At 38.1% G+C, this 22,851-nt stretch overlaps 1 long non-coding RNA gene across 1 annotated transcript in view; it reads left to right on the plus strand.

Annotated features, from left to right (window-relative positions):
• The window catches only part of LOC147753114 (uncharacterized), an 89,132-nt gene that overhangs the window by 24,078 nt on the left and 42,203 nt on the right, over positions 1-22,851 (plus strand). The window lies entirely within an intron of this gene.

The raw sequence follows: 22,851 nt of genomic DNA on the forward strand, positions 1-22,851 counted from the left end.
TTCTACTCGCTCATCAGCTGTAAATAGCTAGAGAATGAACAAGCAGTTTTTTAAAAGCAAAACCTAAGTGTTCATTATGTGTATAGTTAAAATAAAATAATCTAATTCTATCTTAACAAGCGAATTTATATTATAACAATGACACAGCCACCCTATCTTGAAAAATTCTGTATTCATTATTAATGTTATTGATACATATATTTGTTACTACTTCCAAATTATGTACAGTATCATGACGTAGTAATATTCCATTCGCTTCTGTTCTTTCCCTTCTCTCCACTGCCTGGCTATTTGAATAAATTTAACTAACATTTTAAGGGACAAACAGGCGTGTCGCTCCCCCGCTCGAGCTTAGCTGGGATGTGAAAAAAAGTCACAAAAACGTTTGCTTTACGTACACATATACACTAGGTAATATTAAATGGCCACACTTTCAACAGCTTTTAGAGTCAAGCTCATCGTTTTGGCAAAATCCGATTATTAAATGAGTCGATTTCCAGAATAACAAAATAGTACATTTTACCGTGCTTTCTTATATAGTAATTTGCAAACGTCTGCGCGCATTCGTTGAGCCTAAACCGAAAATAGGTTACGAGCATATAAACAAATTGACAGCTTCTTCAGCATTTCACCTAACTCAAGCAATAAATCAAATAAACATGCCTCTGGAATATTGAATGAATGTTCTATAAAGCATTGCCTTTGTCCAGGGGACCCGTTTATGAGATATAGGAACTTGTCTCCTCTTACCTTGCATCATATTTGTGTTACTTCAAATGGTACGTAAGATACTGCTTAGGTAAGTAATTGTTTCTTGGCCATTATAAACACCAAAAATCAGCGTCAAAAGCATTGATCTTCGCTTGAAGACAGTTTACCCGTCACAGTGAGCACAACGTTTGCTTTTCAACACAACAACTTGTTGTGACAGTGTTACGTAATAAAAGCATACGATAATTGTTGTAACATGAAAACACTTCTGAATTTGCTCTTATAGCCACATGCTGCAGTCAGATTCGTATGGAGCACTGCCGAAACATATGTACCTTATTTACTTAATACTTAACTTGTTAACGAATAGCCGTAACATTTTAGAAAAATTAATTTTAGCCCAATTTTACAAAACCGAGTGGCATTTTTTGTCCGGCTGTCGGGTATACGATAATGGCGAGCGAATGAAGCGAGTCCCGGTGTTCCGAATTGTTTTTTCGTAGACAGTGGATGAAAAATCATTATATCCATTGCAAAGGACGACAAATCGAGCGGCAAAATGCTTCCATTTGGCCGATCCGTTTATGGGGTCCATTTACGAAGTCTATTTTTGGCAATAATGTTGTACGTACATTGCTATTCAAGTATAGCCATTCTAAATTAGATATCGAAATCAATAAGATCTTGCTCGCTAGCAACGTAGTACGTTCCCATTTCAAATAACTATCGAAATACGTAATATAATATGAAAATTTAAAGGACATTCACGCTCCAGCGTTTTAAGGTAAATTATCTGTATAAAATTTACCCTCGCCACACTATAGTCGTTGTGTAAAATGCATTTGTGGAAATATACATAAATATGAGACTCAGTTAAACAAATTCAATATCTGAGTTATTGCCACCATTTTTCTTGTATAATGAAGGCTTCTGCTTGATACTGTTTTGTATACAAATGTGGCGTTCTGATAGGTTTCACTACATTTTTCATTAGTGAGCGCACTTGGCCAAGAGGAAAATTATGACTAATAAAGCGGTATATGTTCGTATGCTCCGGTCAATAAATGGGGGTTTGAGCCCACTAATGGCCTATTTTTTCTTTTGTTTTTTAAGTAATTTCTGTGTTTTTATTGAGCTTGTTTTTGCACTTTTTTGGGGGGCTAGAGGTAGCAGACACCTACCACTGAACATATATCATATTATATTATTACGGCCTTTCTTTATTAGGGACTATCTGCTTAAGGCAACTGTATGCCAATGATAACGTCCGACTCGTCGGTTAGAAAGGGTAATGCAGTAAGAGATTGCAACAGGGAAATGTATTAATGACGTTTCTGCACTTTACTCGATAAGCTAAAATTATTTATTATTCAGTCTGAATAAAAAAATCATCTGCCAGTTTAGCTGGGTAAACTGTAACAACCTAAAGGTTCACTTTTAGTTTGCAATTATGTGTCATGCTCTACTAATGGTTTTCATACCGAGAGGACAGTTCATTGTCTATAATAAATACTCGACTAATAGAAAAGCGTTTTTTACTTGGATTAATACTCTGATTGACAAAGAAGAACTTTAAATGACCGCAGCCTCCTTGTTAGTGAATCGTAGGGATGATGATAATGTTTAAAATATGAAAGGTTTCTGCGCAGATGGCTGAGGTTTATACTGGCCAAAGTCGAGAAGATATAATTTTTTTTTTAAATGAATAATAAATAAAAGACCAGTTCGTGTTCATTTTTCTAAAATTAGTAATACGCCTGGACTGCCTTTTTGAGCTGAGTCTGGCAGATCTCGCGTTTGGACATTTTTATGTGGATAGACCATATTGAAATAAGCACAGGACACTGTGAACCATACGCTTTAAACGTGCCCCCGTTTGCTGTTTTCTTAGCTAATTTTCGAAGCGCGTATGTTACGAACTTGGTCAAACATAAGGTCGGATTGTCGAGAGTCTCAAAACAAATAAAAAATTAATTCAGACTTTCAAGCAAAAGGCCTTATTCTTGCCTATCCCAACTTTTGTTTCACAAAAAAACATATTTGGTTAATTTCTCAGGAGAATTAAGCAGGTTCGGAAAATAGATGTAACAAAAGTGATAAAAATCAGCGAAAATATTTTTAAGAGGAAATTTAGTAAACGTTTTTTGAGCAAGTGATGGATTGCTTCTTGGGGCTGCCTGTAGAGACTACATTTGTATGAAAATTTCGCTTAGCTTAAATTACATTATCATCAAGCTGGTCGTATCGATTTAAACAGCACTCGAGACTTCTCGGTCGTGAATCCGCTGAAAAGGCTCAAAGGGAAAGGAAGAGGCTGGTATGTGGAAAAATAGTACGCACTCCATAACTAGGAAAGCCTTATAACCGAAGCGCGACTTAGTTTGTTAGGCCATAGACTCCTTCATCCTTACGATTTACTGGTCGAATATAAATATGCTGCTGGCATGCGTATACCTGTGTTACGGAAAACACGCGGAAGCACTTAGTTCTTCCATCTGGCCGTGGTTTTTCAGAAGACAACCAATGCCAGCGGACCAACGATGTGTAAATTCTAGTTATCGAGGTAATTGCGAGTTAGATTAATTAAGCAAATTACCTTGTAACTGCTGTGAGCTTCGTGGTTTTGTTCAAATCGCAAGAGTGTATTGCTTGTTATAGGGTATTTAGGCACTATTTCTAATACGGTTAATGTACGGTGGGTGTTATATAGAGAGCGGTTTAATAAACCGAAGCCTTTTAGAAACGTGTATATAGGATTACTAGCTCCATCAAGACCATCGCACTGGATTCACCTGCTAACGCTGTTATGTTAATAGATAGCACATAGAAATCCATAACCATGAAAGAGTGAAAAGTGTATACAATCCACTTGAGTTTTTCTATGAAAGATACTCGGATAGTTCGTACACTGTGCTAAGACAAATATATATACATAAAGTCTAGGCTAGTCCTGAAAAAGTTCGCAGTTGTTCGGAGATCGAAGTTCAGATTGTTTTTTTTTTTTTAGAAAAAGCCAATATGTGCTGCATATTTTATAACTAATAACAAGAAAATGCTAAGCGAATGCTATGTTTGTTAAGACTCCGACTAAACTATATAACATAGTGGAGTGCTCATTATTACTTATAAGAAGCTAAATGCACTGAACTTCGGACACTTGGATAATCCCATTTTTGCGATATTAAAGAACTAAGAACTTGTATATGCTGATTCCTTGAAAAAGTATTGAACATTATTTCTATTTCTGTTGCGTATAGGCCTGGCTTAGAGCAACGATGTGCCTGTCCATTTGGAAGTCGGTTCAAAGGTGAAAATTCAAAAAAAACCTGTTTCCTATGTCATCTGGTGAAATTATCTTTTCAGTGTGGTTATATTGACAGTAGCTAATTTGTAACACATCTACGTGTTTTGTCATTTGAATTCGATGCAATATCTTAATTTGAGAAAAATCAGTGTTTCAATGATCTGCCATAAAGTCTAACACGGTGTTTTCTACGTAAAATAGTTAAGTATTTGTGAAAAATATGAATATTTTCGCATTGTCTATTCACTTACAAACGACCTACAACGATTGAGAGATTTTAAGTTACGGTCGACAGCGGGATAAGCTTAAAGAAACGACGGATTAAAGATAGCACAACAATGGCTCAATTATAGTGGGAACACGGAATAATTCAAAGATACGTATGGATATCTGCTACAGAATTTCAGGAACGCTTAAACTGGTATAGAGAAAAATCTGAATTAGCAAAATAACCAACTACGGAAGTATCCTGGTCGAATTTCTAACACATGACCATACAGCATAGCCACGGGATGACTTGGCCAGCGCAACAACGACTCTACCCATAGAGGACGTTGGAAGAATATGAAGAAGACAATCAAACGAGTTACAACGAGGTGATGCAATAACGTTACCTGTTTAACACTTTCAAGTTCATAAACCAAGTTTATGTTATACAGGTTTGAATCTTTCATTGTTATGTAAGTTAAGAAAAGCAACAGAATAGCGTTCATTAACTTAAAGCATACATGTTCGTAAATCGTGTATGCAATCAGGATGAATAAATGAAAGGTAAAAGTAGTGGTTTATAGGTCAAAGTGAGCGAATGTTTGATGTTCCTTACCACGTGGGCCTTCCGGCCACACAGGCTACCCGATCCTGATATTATATTGGATCAAAATGATTCTCTTAGAAGTGGCGTGACAGAGCGTGCGTTTATTGAGAGTCGCTTACACTAAACGCGTAAGTACTTTATCGTCGCGCCACCTATTGCCTCAGCTATAAACTAAAATTATCTCTTGACTAAAAATGCTTTTGTGTTATGTTAATGATATCACTTTTTGTGAATTGTCATTGGCATTACGTCATCGAAGAAGGCGCAAAGTAATGTTTTCTTCGCAATTTGCCAGAGAAGGGCAATATACTGGAGAGTAATTCTTAAGAGTCCCTAGTGGGCTTCAGCGAAACATCAACTATAAGGCACCCAATACCTTTGGCGGATCCCTCTGCTTCGCCGTAGACAGTTGCTTGGATGCGATGAGAATATTGTTTTATAAGTTTGACTCCAAATGCCTTTTTCTATGGGAAGCTACGTTTGTAGGTGGCCACGAAAACAGAACGAATATTCACTGTTTTCGAATTTCAGGACTGTTTTCGGTGTGCCCCGTGATCAGTACCATGGATTCGTTCGAGCAATTTCCTATGGGTAATATTTAACACTCTTTTCATCAAGTGACATTCTCGACGCTAGACAGTGGTTCATCGTTGATACTTATGTCAAAAATCCCAAGGTGTGTACAGCTCCGCATTGCGTCGAAGACCCACAATACACGACTGGTATGCGTAGAGGTCACTTCACGAATTTCGAAATAAATACGGATACACATTTGTACCAAGTTCGACTTGAGAACTGGATCCATTAGAGTATATGCGGCGGAATGTACGGTCTCGTTTCTTATTAGTGTAGTTAGCATTGAGCACAAAACTTCACAATACGGCTTGCAATAAGACCCATAAGCCGTTTGCGTTCTTCATTTGATGATTGCTAACTTATAAACCTATTTATTTTTTGTTCTTTTTCTTCCTTGTCTTCTCGACGGCGTTTCGCTTGTTTTCGCACTCCCTCTGATGCATCCCCTCCGAAGCAAACGTTTGTTTGCTTCCTCGGAGCCCCACGTCACCTGGCAGATCATCGACCAGCTCTTTTGGGTTTCGTCACTTTCCTAATACTCAACAAATTTTTTTTACCGGACAGCTTTGCTAACACTTTTCCTTGCCGTTTTTTTTGAAATTCGAATATATGTTCAAATAGACGTCTTGATATGGTCCATAGATTTTAACGGATGTCACGCAACTTATGAGATACGAAGGAAGTTCACGTTATACAATACTAGAATTATTTTTACTGATATTGTTCGTTGCATTTCAAGTTTGCAAGAGGGGATAGTTGGACAGGAAGAGGGTATGGAACCAGTGTCCGAGCCGAGCTATTTTAACTGATTCAAGGTTGCTGCAATCATGTCAAAACGTACGTATAGTTTAATAGACACTGTGAGACTCAAATGGTCTTCAAAGATTTAATTATACTATATAGGACTATAGCAGATTTAGAACAGCTAACCGCTAACGCAGCTAGTAATTAGCGTAATAAAGTTCTCATTGTAAGCGTTATCCTGTGAATCACTGTGAGCTCAGAAAAAAAAGAAGGCCGAAATAGCTACTTCATCTTTTAGAGGAAAAGGATTAGGGAAATAAGAGGACCTGAATTTAGTGCATAAAACTCCGGCTAAAGTCTCACGTCACAGTAGGTTAAAATACCTAGAAATGAGGTATGGTGCCCATAGAAGAGATTTACACATAAACCTTTTTCAGAAGAAGGAAGAAACTTGAGAGTAAAAGAAGGCTAAGTGTGAACCTTCAAAGTGATTTTACTCATACAGGACACAAGTAGTGCAATTTAAAAATTAACTCATTAGGTACGTGTTGCCTGGCAACGTTAATATTAACTCTCATTTGTTACATATAAATGTTACGTCCCGCGCGCAGTTGTTACTGAGTGCTGTGAGTGTGTCATTTTTGAAGTCAATCCACTTTAGCGTTAGATAAACGAGTTGAGCTGTCAACGCCACTAATGCTTAGCATCAAGCCATTTTTGTTATATTTTACACAGAATATTTTTTTTGTTTTTTGTCTTTTTCAATGACCTATAGCCCTACGATTCGCAAAAAAAAGCACCAAGTAAAAAGACTATTATTTGCCCTTTCTTTGATAGGTTACCTTTCATGCTAGGCTTCAATTATTATTTGCTTACAATATTTATGATGTCTATGCCTGTCACATTATATAGTAACTCTCCCTTATTTTAAGGTAACTATTTATACATAGCACTAGGAAAATGCAAGTTTTCCATTGTTGTTATGAAAAGTTGAGATTGACGGGAAATTCGTCAGGAAGTTAATATGCTGAAAATCGTTGCAAGCGGAAGGAACTGTCCTATTGAGAAACGCGAGAATTTATCAAGCCGACCAATGAATTATAAATAGCTTGTTTAAAAACTGGGCTGCGATACATCAGCCTAAAATATCCCATTCTTCAAAGAAATTGACATTTCTACTTCCCAGTAAGTGAACAACTAGTGTTATGAACTTCTTTCTTAAGTTGAAAAGTAGATTCCTTCGAAATGTGTGTTATATCACGCTTCCTAAAATATTTTCTATAAAAAATTTTTTATTGTATATTTTAATGGAGCTAGAGTTCATCACACTATGACGATAAAAAGTCCGTTCGTTATTGTTTTCTGTATTAATTTCGTAATCGTTCGTTGGAAAAGCCGTTTTTTGTTCTACATAGCTGTTCTCGTTTTATCCAGATCACCTGTTTTGTCCTTACTCTCGGTCATAGACGGGCATACTAGATAGTAAAAAATCATGTTCTTGAATCCCACTATATTATTTCATATATTTCTCGATGCCAAGAAGCTGCGAAGACATTTTTTGGATTGAAGATGCTATTTGGGAGACCATGTTATCGTATTTGGGCGGATCGTTGGTTTTGATCGATCTGAAATAAGATGTCTCGAAAATTCTATTGTAAAATAAACCATTGGGAAGGTGGCCGTTCATACGCCAAAAGAATATCAAATAAGTTTAGTTGGAGGACCGAATTATATCCCAAGTTTGGATGAAATAGAATATTGTTTAGTACACATAACAAACTGATAAGCGAAGTAAACGGATTCTAATTGTCTACCCTACACGTTTTTTCTTTAGGTTATAAAGATTTTCTAATTCGCGTTTTAAGTTCTGCATATTAGAAGTATTTTGGTTTCAAACTGAACAGTTCGTAAATGTTACGTAGAAGGCCGTGGCAGCAAACGTTTGTGTTTACTGCCATAAAACAAAGCATTACAACTATGGTTTCAATACGCTTATAGTAAGTTAAAAAAAAAAAATCAAGAATCGTTAAGCGAGATATCGCGTAAAAAGTTCCGTTCAAAGACTGTTTGAAAAGATTGTTGTTTTAGATAGCCTTTTACTTAATTTGTGGCGAGAATTTTGTCTTTACATATAAAAGATAATGAAATAGTAAAGATGTACTATACATATCAATCAACAATAAACCTAACGTATGAGTGTTAAAACGGCTATAAATATAGGTTGACAAAGCGCACCCTTACATATTGATTGGCTGCTGAAAACGACGTAATTAAACATGTTCTTCCTACACAGCGGATCAGACCTCCTCGACCACATAGTCTCTTATCATATTGTCAAAGTATAACTCAAGTTTTGTTATAATGAGACAAATGAGATCAAAATATGTTGATGCATCGAAGAGATCCTTTGAATTAATCTGCTAAGACTATGAAGACTTTTCCATTTTGTAGGTCTTATCTTTCGACTGTGTTCATCACTGTGCGTGAAAGGCTTTTAATACGTATTCGATAATGACGGTACCTTGAGTGTCAGGGCTTTTTTACTCACAAGATAAAGAAGTCACGTCCTTACGTACATTACGCTTAGTAGCTCCGCATACTGTGTATGCATGTTGAGTACCTATGAAGTGTCGGTATTTAGAAGACAATTCAGGAAATTTCGAAACCAACTATTCCATGGAAATTCTGTGGGTGCTATTCGTCTGTGGCATTGTAGGCATCATAATGTCGTTTTGCATCATGCTTCAATTAAATATGAACGAAAGGTTTTTACTCTAAGTGAGTACCTGTTTGTGGCGACCTGTTCGTTTTCATAACTTGTAACTCTAAAGTACTGTAAGTTGGATCATAATAAACTTATTTGGGACAATAGTTCAATATGCAAGAGACTCATCTATAAGGTGCCTTGAGAATTATCTTCAATTTTGATTGGACTGTTTGTTTTTGCGGATCTAATTTAGCCTGAAATAAACCTAGGTTTTTATCTTTTCTAAAATATAACCTAAGTATCTAAAGAGGTGTTCACAGATAAAAACAACACATGGCGGCAGCATACCTCATCGTGAACTCAACTGGCCAGTCGAATATATCAGGGTGTATTTTCTGCATCCATGTCACCTCTGCCGGTTCTTATGCAGGAGTGTTAGGTAAATTTCTTTTAGTGTATACAGTTACGCAAATAAATTAGCATTTACACTCGTTGCACGAAGTCTACAAGATGGTCCTTGACCTTTCCTTATCACTTTCAGGACGACTGCTTTTGAATCTCGCATTCTTCCACAAAGGCCTAAGGTATACCCACTTTGGCTCTCGCATCAAACTTTAAAGTGTCGTAATGTGCATGGGACGCTTTGCTGAGCGTACATTTTAAGACATTGCAGGCAGCAAAGTGGTTTACTTGTCTGCCGGATGATCTGATTGCTTCAACGTCTGATCCAAGCTACATCGCCGACTAAAAGCAGCAGCCCCATGCATTGTCCACTAATATCTACAGTGAATTTGTTTTATACGCGGGCTTTTTATTGCGAGTTTCGGCAGCAATCTATAGCTTGAGCACTGCGCTGGAGCGATTTGCGACATTGCCCCTATAGAAGCCTCACACGACTACAATCAATCATGCGACGAAGCGTTACGCAATTTTTTTATATTGTCTTGCCTTAGGGGTACGCCCTCTGAGATCGAAAAAGGTTTGCTGAACGACAGATTGCATTTTAGAGCGTTCAATACCTGAGCCAATATAAGAAAAGCTTTACATTTAGAAATTTACTATGATCTATTCAAAATTGCTTGAATATTATTTCATACGGGCTATAGAGTCCGCAGAGGATGAGCTCACTTCACTGATTGGTATATTTCGAAAAATCAAATCCTTTGATCTCCATTCAATCCTTGTGACTTAATGCTACTCAATACCTCCCTTTGGGGTTGTATGAAAGATCAGATTTAAACGAACAAATCAGTAGCTATCCAACAACTAAAAGCCAATGTGCGAGCAGTGATCAAGTCACTCGATCATGAAATATATATATATATATATATATATATATATATATATATGATAGAAACTGTTGCCCAGCGGGGAGCTCGGAGACGGTAAAGTAAATCGTGATTGTAGCTGAAAAATCTTTCAAGGTTGCTTTCTTAATAACCACTTTTATCTATGTTTTTATGTGAAAGAAACATATTCATATGATAAAATCCTTTATACTTATAATATTTTTAGAGGCTATCCGTTTAACTTGAACAATTAACATCCGGTCGACAAAGTTTGTAATTCCTGTACTTACGTTAAAAACTATTGGTATAGCCGCTTTGATCTTCACATTTTTGTATTGGTATTAGCTAATGATATGTGGAGGGGGCAATGCTTCTCGTCCATTTCACGTATTTAAAATGGCTCGTGTAATACATTACGCAATACATTTGTTTATATAATCACATTTGTGGATTGCACGGACTGACTATGAATTTCTCACATAAAACACAACGCTAAAATTGTTGCTCAACAGAAACAATAGACGTTCCTTTAACTCTTGTTATACATACCCTATCACACGTTTCTATGAAAATACATAATAATAATAGAAAATATATAGATTAATAATGCATGCAATATGACAAAATAAATAATGAACATTCATTCGTATGGCCCCTATGTCATAACATCCACAAACTCAGAAAATTTAGAAGGAATAAAAGTTTGCACCATAGTTTTCTAGTTTGCGACGGCATCAGTGCTTGATGCTCCTGAACGAAGGGGCAACAGCCTTCATAGTATTTGTCACAATTTTTCCTGCATCTATTGCAAATACACCTCTCACTAAGTTCATGCAAGCGTTCGTCCGTACATAATTCGTGGAAGCTCTCAATAGCGAAATGGATTACTATGTGAAGATCTATCCGCTCCGGTTCTTCCCAGCCATTGTCTCTTATTGCCCTCATCTTCTGAGACTCCGCCTCGGAAAAACCTCAGTTGCCGGAAGTCCAGCGAAATATCAAATCTTCGATAACCAGTGGTTTGGTAGTAAACTAGTAGATTTCTTGTCGTAATACGATTGTTGATTTAGAGTAAGTAGGAGGTTTCAAATTGGTTGGATAATCCGAGATTTTCTATAGGAAATCCAGCTTCTATTAAGCTCGAAAAGCGCTACCGGAGCCACTCTGGGGCTGAGCAATCGGCGTGTTTTCATAAGGTAAAGACAATTTGGGGAGGTCCTGATCGCACAAGATGCTGCCAACGTTTTTCTATATCATTTTGTAATGTGCAAGATGAAATCGTGACCATTAAAGGAGACGAGTAACCCAACTTACAGAATTTGTTAATGTGTCGAAGAAAAATCCGGCGAGAGACAATATGCCGCCAGTCACGGTCCTGCCTACCCTTCGAAACTTTACGTTTCCGATCTTATTCAGGTTGATCGTTAACTCCAGTTGCGTGACCTTCGTGTAAGGTCTAGTCCCTGCTGCACCTCATAGTCCGTGAGGGCCGCGCATTACCAAGTCATTCGCGTAGAAAATAAATTCGACTAGGTTCCTTAAGCCTCTTATTCTGTCAAAAAGATTTTGAAAGCAAACCAAGTACAAAAACGGACTTAAATCATTATTTTAGGACAAGCCAGTCATTTGGAAAAAACATTCAGCTCAAGCACTCGGTCATCAATGCCAATATCGTTTCCCTGTAGGATCGCAGCCGAAATATGTAGAACCAAATCTCTGGGTGCAGCATCGGCATCGATCACATCACGCTGAATACGCCGGTTCTCGTGAGTTATTTTGAGGTTTTCATTTGCGAAACACGATTAGAGCCCCAATAGTGTAAGAATTAGAGGATTTAACGAACCCCTGTGTTCCTGTAAGTTCACTTTAAATAATAATCAAACAACAATACAAACTTTAGATTTAATCCATTCAGTTTCGGAAGAACTTGTTACATGAACATAGTCGTCGGCTGTAAGCCTTTGGAACTTCATTGGAAATGGAGATGTTCAGCGTTGTTTGACAACGGAATAAAAACTGAGATTTATCGTTCATGCTTAGCTAAAGCCAAAGCTAATGGTTGGTTCAATGTAGTAGAATAGAAAGGAAAGGGAGCGAATTGATTCTGCAATTAATTTGACTCTTTGCAATCTTCTCATAGGATATAATACTTTGCTATCGTCTATTGCAATAAATCGATTCGATATCCGGTTAGTGTAGCAGTTCGTATAAAATTTCGGTTCCCTTACGAGAGCTACTGGGTACTTCGTAAGGAATGCATTCGTTACTTGTCACGAAATCGTGACTACCCGCGCGTGAGAATAGTAATGGTTTCCTTCGGACTAAGCACCGTAAATTGGATAAGCATCAAGTTTTTAGCATGAGGAATGTATACTTCACAAGCATGTATTTTATATATACGAACCTTAGAAGCCCTGATGAACAGAAAACGCTTGAGGGGCTATATGCAATAGTTCTACGTGGCTTCACAGGCGGGCCTCCACATGGTATTTAGCATCGGGGACTTATATGTAGTTCTTATATATATATATATATATATAGACAAACAATAGTTGACTACATATGCATGTTGTGAATAATTTTCTTGTGTATATTTAATCATCTATTCTGATTCGTGCTGAGAAACGCGCAGGGACGACGCAGTTTGGTCCTATAGCAACGCATCATCATAAGCACACAAATGCATATGTAATAAATTTTGAGAAATTTATTACATTTAGCCAAAGCTTTCGATATGAAAAAAAAAAAAAGCCCAAAATATGCAGAGAACTTGATGCCCCTATGCTTCGTATAAAACAATTGTTATCATTAAGAAGTAAATAGCGATTATTGCTCCTTTAGATCAAGCTCAGGAGGAAGCTTTAAGGATACATTTCTCTTCCGGCCTAGAGTTAGCTCTAGAAATGCGGAAACTGAAACTGTACAAATACAAAAATAACTTCATATAACGATATTGTGCCTTTGACAGCCCATGAATCGTGCGACATTTACACTGGAAGAAACACGATGAACAACAGAATAACTAGATCAGCTTCCTTCCATTAAGGATGCACCTGTTATTAAACCGTAACTATCGAGCGATAACTCTGATCGTCGCTTCTAAATCCCGGGATTCGAAACACAGCATCCGCAGCAAAGCTAGAAAACACCTGGCAAAAAATCTCAGCCTTGGAACTGCAGTAAAAGAAGTAATTATTTATTACGACAGGGCTGCCCTTCAGCATAGCCCGATTATCAAATATATTCCTAAATACCAATATGCTTATTCAAACCAGGTTTGTTGTTCTCGTCGTTATCTTCCTCTACCGCGAGGCTCCTGATTAACATAAACTGACAGCATAACGACTGGTAATAAAGCATTTAATTTATTTACTATCTACAAGTGTTAAATTTTAAGGCCACTAGATTGTACGAAGGTAAATTTTTAACTATAATAACTAATCATGTGGTACACTGATAACAATTGCGCTATTTCAGCAGTGTAGCTCAAACTGTTTTTCAGTGTGGCCTCCTGAGAAACATACATAGAAGCTTTTAAATGTACATACTACATGCTAAAGGTACATATATAGAAGATTTTAAATTACAATCAAGTGTACTATAGTAAATCGTTTATCATTTTCTATGAAAAAAATTAACATCAAGACATGTAAATGAGTGTCTCGATGCATGCCGTCTATATATAACTTCACTACTGAAACGCTGTCAAAATGCGTAAATTCTCTGAGTCCAAAATCGAATGGGCTCACCTCCGAAGCTTGGATCTGGGTATGAATGAAATGAAATGTTGGCTGCTAGAACATTGCCATATCACCTCGTAGCGAAACATCATACGGATTCTGTGGGTATACGGGCGTTATGCCCGAAAAACTTTTTGCCTGGCTTCTTATAGATAGAAAAAAACAAACCAATCTTCTTGTACTGGCCTTTTTGTCCTGAAATTTCACTGCTACTGGCCAAGTCTTGGAACTAGAATTGTTATGCTGACCACGTCCCTTGTTAGTGAACACCACCAGTGGGAGGACCAGGCATACGTAGCAAAGCACATAATGCAGTCGAAAAAATAAAGATTAACGTGATTTAAGGACAAGGTCAGATGTTAGTAAATGAGGAGCGAATAGCTACCATTAAATATTGCACGTAATGGTAGAATTCGTTGAAAAGTGTATCTTGACTTTGGTTTACGCGAGGCGGCTCATTTGACTTTAGTTTCACAGTAATTAGCTAATAAAAAAAAAAAGTGAACTGTACCACGCGGATGCAAGAAGTGCAGGTTACGAACCAGAGGTAGACCAGGTGATTCAGGACAATTTCCGGGAAACAAAGGTTATGCATAAGAAAATCTGAAAACCTTTTCCTTAGAAAAGGTATTTAGACTCCGAAACCTGAAGCATATAATATAGTTTTTCGTGAACTCTTTTACATATCTGGCAATTACTCGATGGCTAAATTATACGTTCAGTGAATCAAACAGATTTAACGGCCTTCGACTGAGCTAAATATTAAAACTTTCTATACACCGAGAGCGTTTGTCTTACGCACTCAGACGCATATTGCCAACAAGAGATCAATGTATGCATTTATAATGCATAAAAAAAAACAAATGTTTAACACCGCTTGTTGATGATCGATTGGTAATTGTTAACTTCGAGTAGTCTGCGACTATATGAACCAAAATCATATAGTAATAATAGCTGCGTGAATGTCTGAACACTGATTTAATAACAAGTAGGAAGCTGAATATGTGAGGCGAATACTATACATTACAGTTTACTTCCTAGAAATAAACAGAAGAGGTCTGCTGTAAGGTAGCGACAAAAAGATTCTCTTTGTACGTCGGTCTCTATAGCCTATAACTGTAGATGAAAAAAAAAAACAAAAAAAAAGAATAGGTATCGAGTTAGTATTAGACTATATCGTCTGCTGTGACATGTTACGTCTGAAAACGTAACGTTACAGACTGTTAACCCTTTTCACCAAAGAGATTCAAGTTTCCAATTTTATGTTTGACATTTGACTGATGATTGGAACTAGTCATCTTGCTATTTACAGATATACACAGAGGTGTTATAAGCAATCGGTACGGTAGTATGTACGGCCAATGCTGTAGCAAACAATAATAAGCTTTCCGTTCAAACCTTGTCAATGACATAGACTACACGACAAATACAATCAACTGTTCCTGTATATATAAGTAGCTTTATCGGCAAGTTGAATGCTCGACTGATAAAGGGGTTCCTGTTTACTTTTCAAGCACAATATTCCTCAACACGATTCAGTCAGTTCCGACAAAGCTATCCTAGAACGAGAATCAATAAAGTGTATTCTTGACATGTGCTTTCGAATGTAGATCCAGTGTGAAGAAAGGTGTTCTGCAATAAACCTCCTGACATCCTTAGACAAAATCAGCAATAACTGGTGCATTTGTGCGGTGAAGTTATTTTTAGTCATTCTTTCACCAAAACTTTTCCAAGAAATCCCCTTGTCAGGAGTACACTTACCCAGCTTGGCTGTGACGGATGGCATTCAGCCGGCTCATCGCAATGCACCATGCATAATATACACGCCTTTGAAACTTCAAACAGGTCGGAAAAGGAGTCCTTACACAGATCAACACAGAAGGTAGCAGATGCTGTGAGAAATTACACGTCATCGGGAAATCGTCGAGTATTAGGAGATGAAATAATCACAAACTTCGTTCTCAAAATGTGTGGCCAAATGTCACAGAAAAAACGACTCAATTAAGGTGTACCCTTGTGGCAGTAGTATATGGGGTAGCAACGAGCGGCATGCCACGTCGAACGTGTCACGGTAATCGCTTTAACTACGAATGTTTCTGACCTATAGTACATCAGCAATGAAAACTCTCGCGTTAACTCAAAGAAAGATTTAGGAAGGTGCAAATTCGTACAATCGGCATTATACTTCACTCTCTAGGCATAGGCGTTTCCACTAGATAGTGTCTTATCACCTAGGTGATTTAATAGTACCTAGATTTTTTTAACAATTAATTTAATAGTATCTAGATTTAATAGTACCACTTCCACGTTGCTTGATCGAAACCTGTACAGCCGATTTATATCTGTCATTGTGATTACACATACGTATCACTCCTAAATCGTCTTCGTGAGTATGGAATCGAACATGTCAGAGGTGATTCAAAGTGAGGAAGTCCTTGTCGAACGTTCTGTTTACGTTACTGAAGTGCTGAACGTGTGAACGCGCGCACCGGGATACAAGAAACACATCCAGTTTAGCAGGGGCTCACTTAATCTTGAGACTAAAGGGACATCAGATAAGCAAATCTGTGTTTTCACATTAACTAATTGGCCGGTTCTGCTGACCGCCGTGACTTCGTATGCGGTTGCAACACAATCGCAACGTCTCACTATAGAAAAGTAAGGGCGAAAAAATTTTTTATCAATAACAATAGAATAGCAAATCAATATTTAGTATGCAGTACGTTTTAGATGAACCCTAAGTTGAAAACCTAGTATGGAATTTTTTTTATAGGGCGAGACGCTCTGGTTACTTATAGCGAAGCTTCTCTGTGTATAAAAAGTAAGCCCTTTCAAGCTTTTCATAAACGAATAAATGATCATGACGGCCAAGCACAAGTTACGGTGCTAAAACCATGAACGGAAAATTTTATTAGCAATTATTATTAAGTGCTTTCCAGCCAGTTTTTTTTTTTACTCTCTTAATAGGTGTTGCTGTCCCATTGCAACATCTATTAAGATATTTGATTTAAAATAAGAAAAACAGCAATGAAAATATGTTAGGTAGCAGGTTCTGTTACCTGCTAGTAGTAGCATGGAGTAAAAGTTCTTAATTTTTTTGCGGTATCGCCTCAGACGGCTGGCTCCTTACACGAAACGAAATCCGCTAGTTTAACAAGTTGAGGACTTTCTTTCACTGTCCGGCATTGCTCCGAAAAGTCCATAATGTTGTCTAGATGTATGATTACCATTAAGTTCGAGAGGCACTTCCCATCCGTGCTGAGATGCGAAAGATCCCACAGAACAAAGAGCAACTACCTTTTCTACTATCTTCTTTTTTTTTTTGTGTAATACTGCCGAGGCAGTCATGGCAACTGCCTAGAAATCTTTTGATTTTACCATGATTTCCACAGTTTCTTTGCTCGCCGTCCTTTGTGACGCCTCTGCCCTCCTCGCGTCGCATCTGCTTGCTGGAAATTCATGTGCTCAGCCCGCCTTTTCTCCACGTACGCAGAAGATGCACATAGTAATCTACGTTTCGCTTATCTTTGCTATTTATTCCTAAAACGGACCGCAGTTGGTCACAGCATCTATCAGTGCTGATTTCAGAGCGCATGGCCATGCCTTTTTGTCGATATCTGGTGCATCAAATGGTCCTTTTTCTTGCCACTTATGCAAAGTAGTTTTTATGCTCTTGCTATTCTAGTTTCTTCTCATGTAGTAGGCCTCATGGCAACAATTTGGCAAGAATTGGGAGGATTGCCGTGAAGACAGTTCGTTAAGCTCAGGCTACTTTGGTTGCTACCGTTCTTTGGGCAAAAAGCAGAATCCCTCTATCTTTCTCTTTCTACCGACAATTATGTTAATTGAAACGAGAGCAGTATAGGATGCAACAGATTTAGCTACTGTCGATAGTCTTACTCTTTCCGGCAGCACTCCTCTGAGCTTAACCTCGCAAAATTTACAGCGCTCTTCTCGACCTTTTTCGCTGGGTATTTTACATCTGCGCCTTTCTTGACTCCTATGTCGAAAAGATATCTGGGTTTTCTTTTAATTTTAATGATACTTTATTCCAACTAGAGATTCACTCTCCTCTTAGCACCCGTTCTTATCAGTCAAATAAATGGCCTCACTTTTTTTCGGGCGCAACCTGCCTTCCAGCATAACCTTTATTGTGGTCGTTGTAAGCTCTGCCTCATTCTGGAAGACGTTCTTGTTTCGGGCAGTGATGCGCAAAGCCAGGTCATCGACATTATCTATACACTTGACTCCTTTCAATAGGCCCGTTACGCTAAGGACGTCATCACTAGAAAGATACCACAGAATGTAACGATCTCTGGGGTGTATCCACCGACATGTCCCGCCTTTCGCGGTCCGTTTTCAACACCCCATTTGTTAAATCCAAAAGGCTCGGTACCCGTAGCCCGGAAAAGAATCTATATTTTCCGTGAAGCGCCCTCTTAGTAACTCCTGGGCAATTTGTCGCGTTGGAGACATTCTCCGCATTTGAAAAGATTAAGAGCATACATTTCTTACCTCCTGGGGCGTTTCTTATAGTGCGCTCTATCGAAAATCGGTTTCACGTTTAAACCCCCTTCATGTCTCTAAGCACAGTAGGCAAACACGTTAGTAAGCCGTCATGGGGACGCCAACGTACATCTGGAACAAAAAACTCACCTGTTTTCTTCGGCCTGTATGGTAATCGCAAAACTGTTATAGGAAGAAGCTAATCGGTGATGAAAACAATAGGCATAAATAAAAAAAGTACCATGAGATTGGTGCTACGTGTTTTCCGATTTCTCAAGTACTTATGGCCATAAACCTGTGTGAAAAAACTCAGACTGACTTGATGTGTGCAAGTAGCTCTAGCTCCTTGTACACATTCCCTTTTTGTCATTTACCGAGGTTAACGGCTTAAAATTATGGAAAATTGTGTTTTTGTTCTTTATTTATTTAACACCTTCAATAATTTCATTATCTAAACAAGTCTTTGTAATCACCTATTTTTTGGTGTAGTATCAAGGGTTTACCTTCGGTAGAAGTCTAACCGGACTGAGTCCTGGTGGAGCGGTATGGCAGCTAGAGGAATAGCTATCTATTTAAATAAAAATAATACCTTATTTCTCTTAAATCTATCTACTTCTTTTTCCTGCTTAATATCTGGTGATGAGTTATGCAAACGCTGGTATTTAAACCACCGTGGTAGCGTACTCGTTAATAATGGTTACCACACCAATACACATTTAAGACGGACGCATTAGCCATCCATACCATATCGCACTGTAAATACAGAAATAGGCCTCAAGATATACTTCGTTACCGTCTGGCTATTTGGCTTTTTTTAAAACGACACGGGTAACCACGAAGATATAATTTTGCAACGGAACTTTCTCATTCTTGCATATAACACATAAACTAGTAATCTAGAAGGTTTAAATTCATTACAGCCTAAAGATCAAAAAGGGCTATATGAGTCAAAATTTATTAAACGGTAATATTCAGAGAAGCCGCTGCCTAGGCAGAAGCGGAATTAAACTAGTACACGAGTTAAGGACTCCTACGTAGTCTGGCTTAAGATGAGGAAGCAATAAGTGATCCATTTTTGAGAATTAGATAGACATCTATTCCGTTAGCCCACACGGCCCAAAGTGGTGAGACAACATGAGCCACTAATGATTCTGTTCTCATAATCTTAGTTAAACATTTTTCCAAATTTTCAGTTGTTTCTGTAAAGAAAATAGATGATAGAATGATCTGCAACTAAGCATGCGTTCAAAGACACTGTAACTGATGTTGTTTTGTGAGAATTAGTATTTATGGATTCTGTCTCCTCTCTTCTTCTCTGGAGCTGCTAGTACAAACGGCTGTCCTACTGGAATGACATTCCGTGATAGCCCGACAGCCCCGCTTGGCGACCGGCCTGCATTACCCGTAATAGGCCATTCTTTGTGAATGTAACAATATTTGGCATTGTAAATAATTGTCCGCGTACACTTTCTGCCACTACATCGTGGATTGTAATCATTCTATCGCAAGCAGTAACAAAGTTCTGTTAACCCATACCAAGTGGAGCTTTGAATTGCCCAACGCCAAGCGCTGTAGCTTGTTCGAGTAGTGGTGTAAAAAAAATTGCTCTTAGGCTTGTGATTATTTTCGATTAGCGCAAGTGGCTTTTCTAGAGAAAAGCGAATGGTTTCGATGAAATACTTAAAACACTATTTCATCTAAATGCGTTTAAAGAACCTTTCCCTCCAGCGGGGCATCCATTTAACATTATGTTCGTTGAAATACATTCAAGGAAACACAAATACGGCAGAACTGTATTTTTGAGCATACGAAGGCGAGTGTTGCAGCAAGGATTTCGTGCTCTCAATATTATTATTATTAGAAAAAAAAAGAGTTCCGTTGTTTAACCGCAATTACTTTCGCAGCATCCATGATCGTAAGAAGGGATGTCTCGTCTGGATTGAAGATATCTAAGGGAGCAGCATTGCATGACTCTACCAAAGCTTCGATACTTTCGAAGCAGATTTGACCGCTTCCTCATTAAAGCTCATTATTGCGCGTGAAGAAAATATCTTGTCGGGCTATCATATAGAAATTCATTGTATAATACCTCCCTCCCTGCAGCCTCGTCGCGGTCCCAACTGTGTCGTAAGTTCATGTCGGTCGTTTAGCAAACTTATTTTGAGTATAGGACGAACTTGCATAATCTTACCCATTGAATAAGGTATACGACTAATGTAGCCTCTTGACATGCATTAAACAGACGGCACCAATGTACATATAACGAAGCAAGCTCGTCTAAGTTAACAGCAGCTCTAGCTTATTAGACAGCTGACGTTGCATCGTGGTCTTGCTTAGCCCAAATTCACCAACTGCTCCCTTAATGGCAGGACATCTGCAATACCTGCAGTTATTTCTCGCACATCCAGCTGCACCATCATTTTTCTCATTAACATTCGCTTTTTTTTTCTATGTACCCACCATTTTTGGTGCTATGTTGTTTCCTAACAACGACGGAATGGGGTACAAGCAAGTAGAATCCTGTACGAGTAACGTATTAAAGTGGGCTGTTTTTAACGATCCTTTAATATCGCTGGTCAAAGAACACGCCGTTCAAGTCCTTTAGGAACCTGACATGTTTAAGCAGGTAAATAAAATTCGTTTAACAATTTAGTACATTTTTCTGCTAGATTGCGTAAATTGTGACAACGTCACATCGACGGTGCTTTTAGCGAATACGGACGTTATGATTTGTTCCAAAGATAACTTGATATTGTCGCGCATAAGCACGAAATAACAACACACTCGTTTAGTATAATATAGACACGCGTATATATATATATATATACCCGCTAGAAAAGCCTGGTTTGTAGACAACTTAATCCTTTTCATTAATCTGTGTAGCAAGCAATACTGGCCCATAGAGCCCGACCCTTTGCGTAATCATATATTATAGTACACTCTAATGACGTTAATGAAGCACAACTTGTTTTGACCTTAACAGTGAAACGTAGCTTTTATGGGCACATCTGTGATAAAAATAAGGTATTTATTTTGCTCTTCTATGACGCATCAGAGGTTCGAAGAAGGAAAACTCCTGGCTATTCAAAATGCTCCCACTTTTTGTTAAAGAATAAATGCAATGACACAGATTGCGCTTAGTAACTGAAAAAAATGAATGAATTCATACGGTATTAGAATTCTCGGTTAACGTTCTCTGATCGAGAAAACCAGAATGGCCCGCATAGCCGCACTCTCCCGTACATGAATCACCGGAAAAAAAAACAAAATGATGTGCTGAATTTTCTGTCAATGGCAAGGTACTAATTTTTTATTGGCAGCTGACTGCCACAGAACGAGCAATGCAGCTTGGTCCATAAAATAATAATTACTGAGATCATAGTAGGTTAGTAATCTATTTTTATCACTTTCGTAACGCTACGCCAGAGGATATTGTGAACCTTTACACCGTAAAATAGTTAAGTTATGAAATGTCTTTTGGTTGAGTATCTTTTATTTCTTGATAATAAGTTTGATCTTATCGCCTTTAAATGGGAGGAAACAAAGTAGTAACGTACAAGGCATCGTTCAACTGATTCCGTGTTCGGCGCCTTATCTATCACGCCGATAGTCATAAAGTAGGCGAGAAGAACAGGCTTGAGTCAATTAGTCAATTGACTATAAATAGCCCACACATACGATACGAGTCATCGAACTGTCTTTGAATAGACAGGTCTTTTTGTTGGTCTGCACACATATGCCGCACGCTTCATACATTTTCGAACTAATTAAGAATCTCAAAACTTGTTTCTAAAGTTTGTTGTTTTAGAGCAGAACTACACAACCAGACTGCCCTAGTCGAGTCTGATTACATATATACTCTATGCTCACCATCCCTTGCAAGACCCATTTTCCTATCCCCTGTTTCCAAGATAAAAAGGGACGACATACTTTGGCTGTCAGTCGATGACAGACTAATTATGACTAGAAGTTCAACTGTTATTTGTAGGCTCCTTTTTCTCGTATGGATTGAAACTCAGGACGGGAGAACAGATGAGATGGCTGGAACGGTTGAGATCGAAGAACCTACACTGTTTTGTTGTTTCCGGAGAGGTGATCGAAGTTAATGCGGACAGCTGTATTAATATACTATGTATTAGCCTTAGCACTTGCTGACCACCTGACTTGGCCATGGTTTTTCATGACTTTTACGCACGGAAATATATATACTCCTTTTCCTTTCCCACACAACCTTTCCTAATGTATAATGCATTACAGTCGGTCAGTCGAAACCTTTTAGATGCCGCAGGTAATTTTTATTTAAATGCTTTTCTTGGCCGAACACTTCGTGTTCTTCTTTAGAAGTCCTTCGAAGCCAATTTTCGTGCTCGTTTTCGTAGCAGCTTCGAACAATTTACTGGCGTCATTGGCATACTGGTAAAACTTCCTTTCCTAAGAGACATTTCTTTTTTTGAGACTTT

Source organism: Varroa jacobsoni, unplaced genomic scaffold, assembly GCF_002532875.2.
Source record: "Varroa jacobsoni isolate VJ856 unplaced genomic scaffold, vjacob_1.0 scaffold_736, whole genome shotgun sequence".
In the NCBI taxonomy this organism is placed as follows: Eukaryota; Metazoa; Arthropoda; class Arachnida; order Mesostigmata; family Varroidae; genus Varroa; species Varroa jacobsoni.